This window comes from Callithrix jacchus, chromosome 22, assembly GCF_049354715.1.
Source record: "Callithrix jacchus isolate 240 chromosome 22, calJac240_pri, whole genome shotgun sequence".
Taxonomy (NCBI): Eukaryota; Metazoa; Chordata; class Mammalia; order Primates; family Cebidae; genus Callithrix; species Callithrix jacchus.
The window spans coordinates 49,106,422-49,122,468 of NC_133523.1; the positions used below are offsets into that span (position 1 = coordinate 49,106,422).

At 45.1% G+C, this 16,047-nt stretch overlaps 2 protein-coding genes and 1 pseudogene across 7 annotated transcripts in view; all 3 read right to left on the reverse strand.

Annotated features, from left to right (window-relative positions):
- The window catches only part of LOC100405843 (zinc finger and SCAN domain-containing protein 5A-like), a 128,615-nt gene that overhangs the window by 110,550 nt on the left and 2,018 nt on the right, over positions 1-16,047 (reverse strand). The window lies entirely within an intron of this gene.
- The window catches only part of LOC100402578 (zinc finger and SCAN domain-containing protein 5A), a 112,217-nt gene that overhangs the window by 94,152 nt on the left and 2,018 nt on the right, over positions 1-16,047 (reverse strand). The window lies entirely within an intron of this gene.
- On the reverse strand, positions 772-1,651 carry LOC144580924 (vomeronasal type-2 receptor 116-like; annotated as a pseudogene).

A 16,047-nucleotide genomic window follows, 5' to 3' on the forward strand; every position in this document is an offset into this window, starting at 1 on the left:
CCTCCCGAGTAGCTGGGATTACAGGCACGCGCAACCATGCCCAGCTAATTTTTTGTATTTTTAGCAGAGACGGGGTTTCACCATGTTGACCAGGATGGTCTCGATCTCTTGACCTCGTGATCCACCCGCCTCGGCCTCCCAAAGTGCTGGGATTACAGGCGTGAGCCACCGCGCCCCACCCACAGACCTGTCTATATGCTCCACATCCCAATCAACACTTAGTGATTACAGATTTGTAATTTTTGTCATTGTAGTGAGAAGTAATTAACTATTTCGTTTTCTTAAATTTGAATTTTTGACTATCAATTAGGCTTAGCATCTTTTTTTTCCCCCTTCATTAATGACTAGTCAAGCGCATTAGTGAGGAGGGGTGAAAGAGCAGAATGAGGAATTTGGTCTGTGACTGACTGTGGACAATCAGTTGGTAAAACTCACTACCTTTGAGCCAGCCAGAATCCTTTTATTATTCGCTGGATATTCAGGTTTTGCCTCTGAAATTTCCTATCTTTCATTGCCATTTTGTTCAAATAGTTCAGTCTTTACTAATTTTCAGGTATGCTTTCTTCAATTAGGTTACAAATTCTCTACCACTAATGATCATTACAGTCCTCAATCTGTTTATTGTTTGGTCTCTTTCTGGTTTTTTGGGCTTCTTATTTATTTAATTTATTGAGACCAAGTGACGCTCTGTCTTCCAGGCTGGAGTGCAGTGGTGTGATCTCGGCTCCCTGTAGCCTTGACCTCCCATTTCAGCCTCCTGAGTAGCTGGGACTACAGGCACTGCCACCACCTGCAGCTAATGTCTGTATATTTTGTAGAGATGGGGTTTTGCCACATTGCCCAGGCTGGTCTCAAACTCCTGGGCTCAAGCAATCTAGCCACTTTGGTGTCCAAAGTGCTGGGATTACAGACGTGAGCCACCACGCCTGGCCTAGGCTTCTTATTTAAACATTGAAGAGTGTTCCTTTCTGGATGAAAGAGGATCACATAGCACTTGAGAGCAAAGATGCAGCCAGGTAACCCAGCGCTGGAGCCCATGATGGAGATCTCACGGCCACTGTGGCCTTGCCCTGGGTGCTGTGGGAGGAAGGCCTCCCAAACACTGCAGGACACCAGATGCTGAAGGTGAGGAACTTGGCTTTGTGGAAGGCATCAGCCAAGTTCCTTGCCAGAAAGGCTACAGCAAGGATCCCCAAAATTAAGAAGCCCAAATAGCCCAATATAGAATATAAGGCAGTGACAGAGCCCTCATTCCACTGGATGACCATGTAGCCAGGCGTGGCCCTCGGGTCCTTGTCTATGAAGGGAGGGTATGCCCGCAGCCAGATGCCACGGAGGGTCACTTGGATAAAGGGGCAAAGGAAGACAACAGAAAGTTTCTGGGGACTCATCCCCTTTCAGACCCTGCTGCCTTTGAGCCCGGAAGGCGATGACCGCAGTGATGGTTGACACAGCCACTGTGAACGTAACTGCAAAGGTGGTCTGTCGGAGGAGGCAGGTGGCAGGGGCTGGGCGGCCGATGAAGAGCAAGGAAGAGAAAAAGCAGAACATGAGGGAGACAAGGAAGATGTAGCTCCGAGGAGTGTCTCAGTGCCACACAAACACCACAAGGATCAGAACAGAGAGGGCAGAGTAGGACACGGCTGTGCATGCCAGAGCCAGGCCCCAAGGTTCATCATAGGCCAGGAAGGTGTCCTGTTTGGGAAGACGGTGTTCCTCATTCTTGCTTGGGTGATGATTTTCAGGACAGGGCCTGCATTGTTTTATATGGGAAATAAACAAAAGAGGGCGTCGCCATCTCCAACACGGAACGCTGCGCATTTGGGGGCAAGATTCCACTGCCCAGAGTTCTCGCCACCACAGCTCCATTTAGATCCACCATTTGGCTGCTGTATGTGTGAGTGCGCGTGTGTGTGTTCTGCATGCGTTTTAAAGAAAATCATTAACACTTCAGCTCCTGTTCTGACCATTTTAATCAGTTTTACGGACTCATGCTTCCAGTTCTTAGTTAAAAACAAGGCACGTGAAGTCCACCTCTTCTGGGTCTATAAATGCATGTAGCTCTTCCTGAACATCAAAAGTGGTAACTAATGGCCATAAAACACCGAGACAGTTATAAAAATGGCCACCCGGCCTCACACAGTGTTTAACGGTCCAGCCTAGAAACAACCCAACACAACACATGAAAGCACCACATATGCACACACGCAGTGTGTCTATTCACCTAGTGCTGAGCTTACGCTTGCCATTCTTTAAAAACAGTAGGGCTTTTTCCCTCCTTAAAAAAGGCTGACATGGGCCGGGCGCGGTGGCTCACGCCTGTAATCCCAGCACTTTGGGAGGCCGAGGCGGGTGGATCACGAGGTCAAGAGATGGAGACCATCCTGGTCAACACGGTGAAACCCCATCTCTACTCAAAATACAAAAAATTAGCTGGGCATGGTGGCGCGTGCCTGTAATCCCAGCTACTCGGGAGGCTGAGGCAGGAGAATTGCCTGAACCCAGGAGGCGGAGGTTGCGGTGAGCCGAGATCACGCCATTGCACTCCAGCCTGGGTAACAAGAGCGAAACTCCGTCTCAAAAAAAAAAAAAACTTATGCAAAATGCTGGGGTTCTTTAGAACAGCTTGAAATCAGTTTATTTCCAAAGGAGTCTCTGAGACTGGTGAAGGACTGTATGTTTTAGAATTTAGCAGATTTTAAGTAAGAGCAAATATGCTCAAAAGAAGAAAAGTGTGCTTTTCTTTGTCCTTGAAGGAACTTCATTCCCAGCAAAGCACAAACAAGGCCTGTTTAACAAACACAGATCTGCCCAGGTCCGTCACACTGGAAGCCTGGTCCCTGCTGTAACTGTGGCCCACTGGAGCTGGAACTCTTTTGTCTAGGTTCTCTTCCGCAGTTTTCATAGTACAGCAGGCTGCCTTCCAGACACCCTTCCTTGTTAACCAGCACCCGGCTGCAACAATTCACTGAGTCCAACCTGTCCATTTTTCTTCCAGCTGCCTTCATTTAGAATTTCAAGGAGTGTGTTTCATCCCTCTGGGCACTGATACTCTCTCATACACAAGGAACGTAAGTAATGGTAGTAAAGCCTTTCTGGTCTGCATCAAACTCAGAAAACCTCTTGTACCTGTCAACGTCTGAAGGCAATAGACTAATTTCAGAGTGATCTGTTGACTGTTACTGATCGAGATTTATAGTCCATTTCATAAGATAGAAACTTCCTGGCTGTTTCAAGTTGTTCCTCTTTCTTTTTTTTTTTTGAGACAGAGTTTCTCTCTTGTTACCCAGGCTGGAGTGCAATGGTGCGATCTCGGCTCACCGCAACCTCCACCTCCTGGGTTCAGGCAATTCTCCTGCCTCAGCCTCCCGAGTAGCTGGGATTACAGGCACGCACCACCATGCCCAGCTAATTTTTTGTATTTTTAGTTGAGACGGGGTTTCACCATGTTGACCAGGATGGTCTCAATCTCTTGACCTCGTGATCCACCTGCCTCGGCCTCCCAAAGTGCTGGGATTACAGGCGTGAGCCACCGCGCCCGGCCAAATGGTTCCATTCTTTAAAGTTTCTGATTAGCTTCTCCAAAGGAGGCAATCAGATATGCATTTATCTTGGTGAGCATATTGGTAACTTTAATTAGAATGCGAGGCATGTTGACCATAAGCAGTTCCCAGCCTGAGTTTTCCTTTTAGCTTAGTGGTTGTGGGGCCCCAAGATTTATTTTTCGTTTCACAAGCAGGAACAATAAAGACCAAGCTGGAAACGTCGTGGGGGTTTTTATGATGGCTGGTGAATATGTTTTGAAGAGATTTCTTTCCCCAGCAATACAATCACACACCTGAGACATTTGCAAGATAAATCTGTGGTCAAGCATGAAAATGTCATACTTTCCTACCCAAAGGCGGGTGGGAAAACCAGTTCTAAAATTTAGGAAGCAAGTGGAAATAGGTCACCATTTGAACGTCCTCTCTATGCCCTGCACTTGGCTGTGCTTTCATGGATAGTGTGGTGTCTTATTAGAGCTTCTATTCAGAAAGAGGAATTAAGGCCGGGCGCGGTGGCTCACGCCTATGATCCCAGCACTTTGGGAGGCCGAGGCAGGTGGATCACGAGGTCAAGAGATCGAGACCATCCTGGTCAACATGGTGAAACCCCGTCTCTACTAAAAATACAAAAAATTAGCTGGGCATGGTGGCGCGTGCCTGTAGTCCCAGCTATTCAGGAGGCTGAGGCAGGAGAATTGCCTGAACCCAGGAGGCAGAGGTTGCGGTGAGCCGAGATCACGCCATTGCACTCCAGCCTGGGTAACAAGAGCAAAACTCTGCCTAAAAAAAAAAAAAAAAAAAAAGAAAGAGGAATGAAGACAACAATTATATATAATTAAGAAGGATGTGACTACTGTTGTGGAGATGTGAAGAGATGATGTAGGACGGAATCTAAGACATATTTATGTAATCATTCAGGATATTTAGAGGCGACAGATTACTGAAGAAATTCCAAAGAAAAAAAAAGAAAATTTCTTCTAAGATGTCAAAAGTGAATGTGAGATTATCAGGTGTAAAAAAAAAAACATCCAGACACTCTGCAAATGGTAATACCGTTCAAGACAATTGCAATGGAGGAGAGACTGACCTTCACTTCCCAGTATAGCAAGGACTGTTGGTTTTGTATTCGAGGGAGTGAGACAATCAGCGGGTGGGAAACCACAAGCAGAAACCTGACTGGGTATCAAGGGTAGACTCCTGGTAAAGGCAGACCCAGGACTTAAACATTAAGGGTATGATAAAAGAAAATCTTCAGCTGAATTCAATTTAAAGGCGTTTAATTCAACAATAAAAGATTCACGGGCTGCCCACAGAATCACAGCAGATTCAGACTCCAGGGCAGCCCCGTGGTGGAAGGAGATTTATAGACAAAAAGAAAGAAAAGGAAATGACATACAGAAATCAGAAGTGCAGTACAGAACAGCCAGGTTCGTTCCAGGGTTGGCATGTGCCTTATTTAAACACAGTTCAAACACTCAGCACTTTGAATGATTTAAATATTTAAATATGGCTGCTGAGACTGGCCAAGACCCAGCTACTCTTACAGGTGCATACTCCTGAGTTAGGTTTTCAATCTTGGCTGCTTATTAACTTAGGCGGCAGTTCATCCACAGTGACTGAAATACAGAAGTACAGAGTCCTTCTCAGGCCATATTTAGTTCAGTTTAACAGGTGGATGATGAGGAACGTGATCAGATAGCAAGGATAGGGGAATTCTCATGAAACCTACTTAGCAGGTTCTTGCTAAAAGTGGGTGTGGCAAGGATGGACACAGAAGTCTAAGGTCCAGGCCTAGTAAAGAAGAAGATTTAAGGCCGGGCGCGGTGCCTCACGCCTGTAATCCCAGCACTTTGGGAGGCCGAGGCGGGTGGATCACGAGGTCAAGAGATCGAGACCATCCTGGTCAACATGGTGAAACCCCGTCTCTACTAAAAATACAAAAATTAGCTGGGCATGGTGGCGCGTGCCTGTAATCCCAGCTACTCGGGAGGCTGAGGCAGGAGAATTGCCTGAACCCAGGAGGCAGGCGGAGGTTGCGGTGAGCCGAGATCGCGCCATTGCCCTCCAGCCTGGGTAACAAGAGCGAAACTCCGTCTCAAAAAAGAAGAAGAAGGCGCAGGGAAGCATAAGTAAAACCAAGTTCAGGAGAGAATCTTTGCTGAACCGCAGGATTTGTGACTGGCCTCTAGAGGCCAGTCATGCTGCTAAACCTTCTCCTGTGCAAAACACTCCCCCAGCCACACACCCACACACACACACACAGAACAAAGAATTAGCCTCAGCTCTCCTGACGTGTAATCAAGCTTTTTAAACAGTAAATACAAGACACACAGATTATCTAAATTAAGGTGAAAGCCATTACAAAGATGAAGTAGGAACTGATTTAGGGGATATTTTGGAGGAAATATGGGAATGTGGAGATATTGTGAAGAGAGACTCCCAAGGGTTTTTTTAAGTTTCTGGGCTTCTGCTTATTATGGAGTTGGGTTTCTTCAATGAAATAAGTCACAGCTAAGTTGTATTTACTGACTGACCATGATTGGCTTGTGTAACCTCCCCTTGCCAACTCCTAACGAGCACATGGTATTTCCTTGTTTTCTTTTTTTTAAGACGGAGTTTCGCTCTTGTTACCCAGGCTGGAGTGCAATGGTGCAATCTCAGCTCACCACAACCTCCGCCTCCTGGGTTCAGGCAATTCTCCTGCCTCAGCCTCCTGAGTAGCTGGGATTACAGGCGCGCACCACCGTGCCCAGCTAATTTTTGTATTTTTAGTAGAGACGGGGTTTCACCATGTTGACCAGGATGGTCTCGATCTCTTGAGCTCGTGATCCACCCGCCTCGGCCTCCCAAAGTGCTGGGATTACAGGCGTGACCCACCGCGTCCGGCCGAGCACATGGTATTTCTGAGCCAACATCGCCACCTAGTGGAAATAGAAAGCCCCTTCACCAGACACATTCATCAGACTGGTTCTCTGCAGTCCATCGCAGTCTCACAACTTTCCTATTTTGTGTTTTTTTTACTGCTACTTCTGTTGACGGGAGAGTTCTGCTTTCAACAGTTAGAGGTACCATGTCTTCCACAGCCAGATTTTAGTCCCAATACTGTCCCATAGGAAAATGGTCATGTGATTTCTACGTTTTTTTAAGGCACCTCTTTGGTCTCTGATTAAGACAGTAGTTAATAGTAAGGGGGTGTTACGTTCAGAAGTTAACTGGAACCATTTTTTTAAGGGTAAAGGCAGGGGCCACAATAGCAGGTCATCTAGCACACCGCCTCCATTAAAGGAGCCTTGCAGGCCGGGCGCGGTGGCTCACGCCTGTAATCCCAGCACTTTGGGAGGCCGAGGCGGGTGGATCACGAGGTCAAGAGATGGAGACCATCCTGGTCAACATGGTGAAACCCCGTCTCTACTAAAAATACAAAAATTAGGTGGGCACGGTGGTGCGTGCCTGTAATCCCAGCTACTCAGGAGGCTGAGGCAGGAGAATTGCCTGAACCCAGGAGGCGGAGGTTGTGGTGAGCCGAGGTCGCGCCATTGCACTCCAGCCTGGGTAACAACAGCGAAACTCCGTCTCAAAAAAAAGAAAAAAGAATCCTGTAGGCTTTGTGGAAAGGCTAAGAGCCACACTAATAGAGTACATCTCCTTATCCCCTAATTCAATAGAGAAACAGCTTGTCCTGAAGGACAAGTTTATTCCAAAAACAGCTCCCGATATTAAAAGGAATCTACAAAAGCAAGGTATAGAACCAGATAGCAGCTTAGAGAACCCCCTGAAAGTGGCCACTTCTGTCTTTAATAATAGGAACCGGGAGGAGGAGAGGCCCAAAAGAGAGAGAGAAAGATCAGAGAGGCTCTAGCAGCAGCTTTGCAACACCCAGAATCCCCAAGGGGCATCTGCTAGTTGCTACTGATGTGGCTGGTCGGGGCATTTATGGATCGCCTCGCAGCAAGACTAAGCAGCCTCGACCCTTTCCAGCCTGTGGCAAAAGCCGCTGGAGATGGAATTGTCCCCAGAGGTGGAGGTGGCTGGGTTCAGGACCAGTCTCACAGATGGTCCAGAAAGACTGACTGTTCTCTGGGCTGAAATCTTGGCTCCAGTGGTTCAAACTGCCATTATAGCACAGGAGCCTGAAATGATTCCAAAAATTTAAAAAAAAAAAAAAAAAGTAAAGCTCCTTCTAAACCATAGAGCCAGTCTCCCTCTCTCTTCTCTCTAATCCAGACCTCCCTCTTCCCAGAGCACGACTGTAAGGGACATCTCAGGAAAGAGTCTAACCTGAAATATATATTACATCTTGCCACACGCTTTGAAGCAATCTAATGCAACATTTTTCTCCATCTCAGTTGACACATGCTTCCAAGCCATTGTCATGATGGCTCTATTAGACAAAAAAGCCTCCAAGTTGAAACCTAGGAAATAATTTAACAGTTTACAGCGCACAGAACGTGGCAGGATCTCTGTCCTCTAGGGCGAGCCCTTAGCTGACAGCCAGTAGAGCAAGAAGTACATAAGGCAGGATAAGCAGCAGTCACTCTCCCCAGGAATAGACACTCAATTAGCTGAGCTAATAGTCCTTACAAGAACACCTAAATTCAGGGCCGGGCACGGTGGCTCCAGCCTGTAATCCCAGCACTTTGGGAGGCCGAGGCGGGTGGATCACAAGGTCAAGAGATCGAGACCATCCTGGTCAACATGGTGAAACTCCGTCTCTACTAAAAATACAAAAATTAGCCGGGCACGGTGGCACGTGCCTGTAATCCCAGCTACTCGGGAGGCTGAGGCAGGAGAATTGCCTGAACCCAGGAGGCGGAGGTTGCGGTGAGCCAAGATCGTGCCATTGCACTCCAGCCTGGGTAACAAGAGCGAAACTCTGTCTCAAAAAAAAAAAATAAATGGCTGTCATTAAAAGGAAAAAATAAATAACAGACGCTGGCGAGGATGTGGAGAACGAGAAATTCTCCTACACTATTAGTGTGAATATAAGTTAGTACAACCGCTATGGAAAACTGTGTGGTTCTTCCTTGAAAAACTAAAAACAGAATCAGCATGTGATCTAGCAATCCCACTGCTCAGTATGTATCCAAAAGAAAGAAAACGAGTGTATCAAAGACATATTGGTGTTTACAGAAATAGACTTCTGAGGCATCCTTCCCAACGACTGCCTTCCTTCCCGATGACTCCGTCCGTTACTTCCATTCACTTCAGCTACCGGGACCCCCCACCTCTGCCTCCTCAGCTCAGCATGGCTGCTCTACTCAGCCCTGATTCCAGCTCAGTCCACTGTGTTAGAGGGATTATTCCCAGGCAGGGAATAGGGACACCGTGGGGCTCTGCTTGCTGCACGCCCTGCTCATGTGAATGTCAGTCTTGCATGATCATTTCTTACTGGCTGAAAACATTGCCGGATACAATTCATGTGGGGTTATTGATTTTTATATCAGGAAGCTTAGTCTAACACCGGCCTCTCTGTCAACAAGGAGTAGACAGGCTATTTTCTCAGTACTGCTTGCGGGTTAGGTAGGAGGAAATCAGGAGATCAGTGAGGGGAGAATACTGCATGTTATTTCTTTTTCTTCTTTCAGGATTTCCAGGGCATCAGTTTTATGAAAAGAAATATTTTCGGAGATTTAGAGACTTAAAAAAAAAACAAACAAAAATTTTAAAACCCACTGAAACTCTGTCTCTAATTTCTTTAATAAATATTACGCCCATGTGAATTTTTAAGGCTCCCAGATGTACCATGGTTATGTATGAAAGTAGCATTAGGCCGAGCACAGTGGCTTGTGCCTATAATCCCAGCACTTTGGGAGGCTGAGGCAGGCAGATTACGTGAGGTCAGGAGTTTGAGACCAGTCTGGCCAACATGGGGAGACCCCATCTCTATAAAAGAACTAAAAATTGGTTAGGCATGGTAACATGTGCTGGTAATGCCAGCTTGAGAGGCTGAGGCAGGAGAGTCACTTGAACCCAAAAGGCAGAGGTTGCAGTGAGCTGAGATTGCACCACAAAATGACAGAGTTAGGTTCCATCTCAAAAGAATAAAATAAAATTAAAAGGTATCATTAGCCAACACAGAAGAACATGTATATGGGAACTACCTGTATGGTTTTTACCACTTTTTAGTAATCCAAATGTATTTTAAAATACAACTACTCAAAAAAAGAAAAAATTTACTACTTCATAAAAGCATTTTCTAAAATGATTTATGTCTGAAAGTTATATATTCCTGAAACTCTCAGTACCTCTGTATTTTCTTTTTTTTTTTTTTTGAGACGGAGTCTCGCGCTGTCACCCAGGCTATCGTGCATGGCACAATCTCAGCTCATTGCAATCTCTGCCTCCTGGGTTCAAACAATTCTCCTGCCTCAGTCTCCTGAGTAGCTAGAATTATAGGTGTGTGTCACCACACCCAGCTAATTTTTTGAATTTTTAGCAGAGACGGGGTTTCACCATGTTGGCCAGGATGGTCTTGATCTCCTGACCCTGTGATTTGCCCACCTTAGCCTGTCAAAGTGCTGGGATTACAGGGGTGAGCCACCGCGCCAGCCTGTACCTCTGTACTGAGGAAGAACACCAAGGTGGTTTCCGAGAGATCACGGTGTGGGGTTTCAGTAGGGTTGTCTAGTCCATTATGAGGAATTTGAATTCTACTCTGCGTGAAGTGGAAAGTGCCTTATGTTATAATGAAATTAATCTACCTGTTGTGTTGAGAACACATTGTAAGCATGACTCTACAAAAGCAACAGAATGAGTTAGCCGGGTCTTACAAAAATCCATGTGGAAAATATTGGTGTCCTAAAAGTCAAATATAAAAGAGGTTCAAAGATGAGAAGCTCATTAATTGTGTCACATCTTGCTAAACATTAAAGTGGATTAAGGACTAACTGAACATTTAATTTAGTATCATGGAGAGAAGAGAAAGAGAAAGGAAAAGGGAAAGAGAAAGAGAAGAGAAGGGAAGAGAGGGAAGGAAGGGAGGGAGGCAGGAAGGAAGGGAAGAAAGACTAGAGAAATGGCGAAACTACTTAAAGAGTAACAGTTAAAATTTGAGAAAATTCAAGAATATTTTTAACACACTAACATGGTGTAATAGAGTGGAAATTACATGGAGTAGAAAATGCTTTAATAGAGGAGAAAATTACAAAAACAAGGCCCATAATTGTTGAAGCAACATCATGAGTCAGTGAACAAAAATCACTGAGAAAAGTAAGCAAGGCTCAGGTGAGTCATTGGCTTTCAAGAGGCACATGAACAGCTCATCCACAGTAATAAGTAGGGGCATATCTAGACGCCCGTGGGTGGTTTTTTCTTTAGAAAATTAAGGAACTTCTTTCTGATTCTGGTTTACCAATTAAATGTCCGATGAGGTCCACAAATCAAAGAGATTATTGGGAAAAAGTATTAAAGGAAAAGCAATAAAAGAAAGTATGATTTTTCCTACACCAACAGGTCTTGTTGTAAGTGGATATAAAGTTAAAAAAAGATCAGTGTGGGCCTTGTGTGGTGGGTCAAGCCTGTAATCCCAGCACTTTGGGAGGCTGAGGCGGGTGGATCACAAGGTCGTAAGATCGAGACCATCCTGGTCAAAATGGTGAAACCCCGTCTCTACTAAAAATACAAAAATTAGCTGGGCATGGTGGCACGTGCCTGTAATCCCAGCTACTTGGGAGGCTGAGGCAGGAGAATTGCCTGAACCCAGGAGGCGGAGGTTGCGGTGAGCCGAGATGGTGCCATTGCACTCCAGCCTGGGTAACAAGAGCGAAACTCCGTCTCAAAAAAAAAGAAAAAAAGATCAATGTGAAATTTTTTCTGGTTTCATCTCGTATAATATTCAAAATTGACTTTATCTCAACTTACTGTTGATCGAATAAATTTTCTCTAGCTAAAACTGCAAAGAAGTCACTGTAATAATCAACTTTGTCATCTGCATGTGGACTACAGAGTTTATTTGTTGATCAGAGGGGATGGATGGTGAGATGGTACAATGCAAAAACTGTAATTCTCAACTGAGTTTAAGTACTGGAAAACTAGAGGTGTTCCAGTTCAGAGGTTAACGGAGGGGAAGACACGGTCACTGGAAAAAGTCAAGGAACAGAGAGACGGAGCCAAGTGGCAGAAAACGACAGTAAGTACCCCATGACGGGAACGTGAGTTTGAACAACTGTCGATATAAGAAAATACTTTCCCAAGAGCTAAGGAAACCAGATGAGAGATCACAGTGCCTGGTTTTAGCATAAGAACCAGGAAAATGCACTGGAGTAGGTTAGAAGGACAATCTCCCATTACCCTCACCACCCGTCTTCCAACTGCAGGCCATACAGCAGAAAGAGCTGGGGGACAGAGAAAAAAGTTGCATAAGATTTTCACTTGGACACCAGTAGTGGCCAAACCATAGTAAAACACAGCACTTGGCAGAACCCCATGGCCACGGATTATTGGCTTGTGGCCATGGAAAGAGATTCTTGACCTGCCCTGTGCCAGAAGGGAATCTGCCACCCCCTTAGGAAGGATGCAAATCTCAGGCCACTTCGCACCAGCCTGATTAAATTGACTTTGGCTCCCAAAAAATTCAATGGCAGGCAGGCTATAGTCTTGAGCCTTGGAGGAGTGAAGAGACAACCTACGAATGTGACAAAGTATTTGGAAACTATGCATCTCACAAAGGGTTAACTTTCAGAATATATAAGGAACTCAATAGCAAAGAAGTCCATTAAAAATGGGCAAGAGCCCTGACAGACATTTCTCAAATGAGACGTACAAATGGCCAACAACTGTATGGAAACAAAATGCTCAACATCATTAACCATCAGGGAAGCGTATATCAAAGCCACAGTGAGATACCACCTTACCCCAGCTAGAAGGGCTACTGTAAAAAAAACAAATACCGGCCGGGCGTGGTGCCTCACGCCTATAATCCCAGCACTTTGGGAGGCCGAGGCGGGTGGATCAGTAGGTCAAGAGATTGAGACCATCCTGGTCAACAAGATGAAACCCCATCTCTACAAAAAATACAAAAATTAGCTGGGCATGGTGGCGCATGCCTGTAAACCCAGCTACTCGGGAGGCTGAGGCAGGAGAATTGCCTGAACCCAGAAGGCGGAGGTTGCAGTGAGGTGAGATCCCACCATTGCACTCCAGCCTGGGTAACAACAGCGAAACTCCGTCTCAAAAAAAAAAAAGAAAAAACCAAATGTTGGCAAGGATGCAGAGAAAGGGAAACTCCTATATTGGTGGAAATGTAAATTAGTTTAGCATTATGGAAAACAGTATGGAGATTCCTCAAAGATAATACAAATAAGTTGTATATCCCATTACTGGGCATATATCCAAATGAAATGAATCAGTACGTCAAAGAACTGTCTTCACTCCATATCTATCATACTACTATTCCAATAGCCAAGATGCTGGATCAAACCAAGTTCCCAACTACGAATAAACAGATAAAGCGTGGAATATATGTACATGTGTACACACGCATGCGCACACACACACGATCCGGCCACAAAGCAGCATGACATCCCTTCATCTGCAGTGGCATGATGAACCCAGGGGACGCTCTGTTCCGTGAAAGAAGCCAGGAACAAGAAGATAACGACCACATGTCACTCACATGTAGAATGTAAAAAGCTGATCTCGTAGAAGTAGAGAGAAGAGTGGTAATTACCAGAGACTAGAAATGGTAAAGGGATGAGACGAGAAGAGGCTGTTGAACACATACAAATGTAAAGTGAGATAGAATGTATTCCAGTGGTCTCTTGTACAGTAGGCTGACAATATCCAATCACGTCTTACATATGTCAAGGTTACCAGGAGAGCTGACTTGACGTTTTCTCAGAAAAAGATGGCTAATGCTTAACGTGATGGATATGCTAATTACAGTGATTTGGTCGTTGTCAAATCCATACACGCAATGAAACATCACATTGTACTTCATAAATATATACGTTCATTATATGTCGATTATAAATAAAATAAAACAAGGGCTTAAAAAGGGGTAAGAACCAAGCCAGCAGAGTATTAGAAAGATCATCATGATTATTATAAGATTATATTACCTTTGATAACTGTATCTGAGAGACAGCTCCAGTGACACATGAACATTATGGATTGGGGGTGTAACCTAAGGGTCAGTAGGAAGTGACAGGAAGACATACAGGGGAGTTTAGTTGTATCACATAAAGGTCTGTTACCAGTTAGGTCCAGGTCCATTTGGTTCACCTGCAGTAACTCAATAACTGTGACATGGGTTTTGCAGAAGGGAAGATATTTGCAAGAGCACCAAGGGAAGAGGTGAAAGAACAGCTCTCAAATCTACCTCCCCGGGCCGGGCGCGGTGGCTCAAGCCTGTAATCCCAGCACTTTGGGAGGCCGAGGCGGGTGGATCACAAGGTCAAGAGATTGAGACCATCCTGGTCAACGTGGTGAAACCCCGTCTCTACTAAAAATACAAAAAATTAGCTGGGCATGGTGGCGCGTGCCTGTAATCCCAGCTACTCGGGAGGCTGAGGCAGGAGAATTGCTTGAACCCAGGAGGCGGAGGTTGCGGTGAGCGGAGATCGCACCATTGCACTCCAGCCTGGGTAACAAGAGCGAAACTCCGTCTCAAAAAAAAAAAAAAAAAAAAAGGCTCCTTTTTGAAATGAACATGAAAGCCAACTGTTGTTGAATCCCTAAAAGATCCCAGGGTTTCAGAAAACACGGTGGGAATTGTTTGCACCATGTGATCGAGTTGAGCTCCTTGGCATGGAACCTAAGGGCTCTCAAGCTCCATATTTTCCTGCTTTCCTATCCTTTTCCTCGCGTCTCCTCACCCATACACCTTCACTCTCATCTCATTTCCTGTTCATATTAAAGCATTTATGACTCCCCTAAGAACCCTACATTTTCCCACTCCATTAAGCTATTCCATACAGTCGTTCTTCTGAAAAGAACAGGCTTCATCATCCTCTGCCTAGAAAACTTCTCCATGATCAAAATGTTTCAACAATGCATAGTTTTGGCTTGGGATCCAGTAACAGTTCTTTAGATTCCACTGGGGAGGACTACTGGATGAAATAAATGTTTTTAAATGGTTTTTCAGGCTCTTCCCAACAATACTTCAAAGCACCATTTATACCCTATTTTTATTTTGGGAATATGATGTCTGTGTGACCCTTTAGGCAAGTACTTGGGAAACTTTCTGTAATGAAAGGTTCAAAACTGAATTTCACATGGATACAGAGTGAACATGTTTAAAGACACCACTGAGATTTCCAGTTTCTGATCCAGCAAGGAGCTGGACGTCCTCCCTCCACCCTAACAGCACATAGATTTCCAGTTTCTGATCCAGCAAGGAGCTGGACGTCCTCACTCCACCCTGACAGCAAATAAAAAGCGGAACAAACTGAAAAATCGGCAGTTCTTCTTAGATCTGTCAAATAAGTGAGGTCACAAGACGAGCTACTGCCTCAAAGTTGGAGACAGTCAGGCAGACACAGAGAATCACAACTTACTAGAGCAGAAACTCAAAAGCAGGAATCTCTGTGCCTCTCAGGAACCAGAACCAGGTTAGGAAAACCTGAACTGTAACTGATGAACTGGGAGGCTGAATGTGGTTAAGTCTGAGAGTTAAAAAACAAAACAAAAAACAAAACTCCAAGGAGACCGTGCCATAGAGGTTTCTTTATACTTTCATGCGTTTTATCTCCAAGGACTCTAGCAGGTTCTCAGAGTAAAGATCTGAGGAAAGTCCCCAGCTGGTTCTGGCAGAGCAAGAGGAAGAGTTGCCATTTTGAAGTGTACCAGAGCATTCTGTTCAATGCTCTAGAGGGAACCCATTTTACCAGAACCTAACCTCTTGGGATTTTATCAGAGTCCAAATGACCTGGAGGAAGGAAACTAAACAAGTCTGGTCCCATCTTGCCCTCCTGCCCTACTTAAGAGGAGGGAGGGGTTTACTGAGAAGCACTTGTGAAATTCATAGTCCCTGGGCACAGGCTAAGAGACTGAAACCTTACCGTAAGACTTGTTGAAACAATTCACTGGGAAGCCATTAGGCTGAGGTGGCTCCAGTACCCTGGATTCTCAACCTAAGCAAACCCAAACCCAACCCAGTGTGACTGGTCTTAACCAATCAGAAACCACCAATCAACCTCTAACTATTGACTTTCCACTGGAATGATCCAAATGAGGCTCTACTCTAACAAATAAGGTATCTTCTTTGCCTTGCTTCTGAGTTCAGCCCGTAAAAGCCTCTCCCTCATGCCTCTTCAGAGGCCCTCAGCTGCACGTGGTCTGGTAATGCCCTTTTCATGAACTGCTGTCTGCTTAAATAAACTCTTTAAAATTTCAATGTGGCTAAGTTTACATATTATTTTGCAGACTACAGAATACTTCCCCTCTCGCAACCCTACCTTACACCATGTTACTAAAGACCTGTCATGCAGCTCATTTTAGCAAGTACAACACATTCAGCTATCAGAAAAAATTGCAAGGCACTCTAACAGGCAAAAAACACAGC